This window comes from Centroberyx affinis, unplaced genomic scaffold (genome assembly GCF_046629955.1).
Source record: "Centroberyx affinis isolate AG114_WGS23_722 - 3 ecotype Tasmania unplaced genomic scaffold, CSIRO-AGI_Caff_v1 ptg001379l_1, whole genome shotgun sequence".
Lineage (NCBI taxonomy): Eukaryota > Metazoa > Chordata > Actinopteri > Beryciformes > Berycidae > Centroberyx > Centroberyx affinis.
In genome coordinates this window covers 62,943-65,000 of record NW_027279863.1, presented here as the reverse complement: position 1 = coordinate 65,000, position 2,058 = coordinate 62,943, and positions in this window count along the sequence as shown.

Sequence of the window (2,058 nt, the reverse complement as noted above, 5' to 3'; positions counted from 1 at the left end):
GGGATCTCCTGAACACACTCAGGTAGGCGAGCCCATCCATCACTAACCACAAAACCTTACACCAAACCAGCAAAACATTATACATCTCTTGCAAAAGCAAACAATTCTTGCAAAACTCTTCAAACTCTTTTAAAAAATAGTGTTTTCGCGTCAATACAGTTCACACAAACCATCATTTGAATAAACACACGAAGCACCAACTACACACTGATAGTATAAATGAAAAACACTTGTGGCTTTTGCTTTTTCTGTGTGCAGGGCAGAGCAGTTTGCAATAAAGTTTTATCATACATGTAGTAAACACACATACACACAGGTATCCAAATGTGTAAAGTATGGATGTGTATTCTGAACATAACACACTATCAATACAAATAAGGGGATTTTTTATTTTTTTCTCAAAATGTTCTACAGTAAAACTCCTCAAACAACAAAAGCGCAGTAGAAGAAAACGAAAACATTTGTGCTAGGAAAAAAAAGAATAAAAAAATTAGGCTAAATATTGCCTTCTCTATGGGTCTGGCCATAAGTTTACAGTGTTGCTAGAAGTGAGTTATTACTGTAAATTGCAAAGTGAGTGTAAAGCAGTGAGTTGTGTTTACAGTTTTGCAAAAAGTGTGTTATAAAATGACAAACTGAGTGTAAAGCAGAGAACGTGCATTCAGTTTGGCACACTTGGTAAATGCATTGGCTACAAGTGTTAATGGTTTCAGAGATAGTGCTTCAAGAATCACTATTAGTGTTTAAGCATTCAGAAAAAAACCTAATAATAAGCATCATTTGGAGTCCAATTCTGCTGTAAATATCTACTTAGCTTCCTTCAATCGTGTGTTGGATTTATTCTACTTGTTTATTTCTCTCCAGGTCGTCTGTGTAGATCGACGGCATCTGAGGAGCATTGACTCGATGGTGAGGAGGCTCAGGGTGTGCTCGAAAAGTGCCATGCAGTATATTTTGACATGAGTAAAGCGATGCAAACAGTGAGAAAATACAACAATAATGGAAAAAAAATGACAAATTTGTAGAGGCGAGATAATAAAAAAAACCTTACAGCATCTCACCTTAAAGCAAACTAAAACTACAAAGAAACAAGTACAACAAAATCCAAATGACAAGAAAAGACACAATTCAATGACTGTTTATAGGGACTAGTCATGCTAAAATGTGAATATTGTCTACTTAATAAGTGTGAGATCACTTTAAATGGATGCTAATTGAGCTGGGAAGTTAGCACCAAATACATGTGACAGAGGAAGAATTTTGCTTTCCTGCTATGATGATAGTTGAATTTTTAGTTTTGTTTTGAAGTTGTTTGTCTTTTCATCTGTAGGACGGCAGGAAAGAGTCCCCAGCTTTTCTCCGAGGATGCCCTGGCTTTATGAACCACGGACAATGGTAGGATCCTACAACTCTTTACAGGCTGTGCAGTTGCTTCACAAATCTCGAAATATAGTATAGTATAGTATAGTATAGTATAGTATAGTATAGTATAGTATAGTATAGTATAGTATGGCTTGGCCAAGATGAAGAGGTCCAACAATATCTGAACTCCCATTGCACCACTGAACTGTTCTTTGATTGTACTTATATACAGTGGTGGAAGAAGTACTCAGATCTTTTACTTAAGTAAAAGTGGAAATACCACAGTATAAAAATACTCTGTTACAAGTAAAAGTCCTGCATTCAAAATGTTACTGAAGTAAAAGTACAAAAGTATTAGCATCAAAATGTACTTAAAGCAACAAAAGTAAAAGTACTCATTATGCAGAATGGCCCATTTCAGAATAATACAGTATATATTATATTATTGAATTCCACTACTTTATATACTGCTGGGTAGCTTACAGTAATCTATTATAATACATCACAATTTATTAGTTGATTATATTTTGTATTAATAATCTGAATCTGCAAAGTAACTAGTAACTTAAGTTATCAAATAAAGGTAGTGGAGTAAAAAGTACAATATTTCCCTCTGAAATGTAGTGGAGTAGAAGTATAAAGTAGCATAAAATGGTAATACTCAAGTAAAGTACAAGTACCTCAAAATTGTACTTA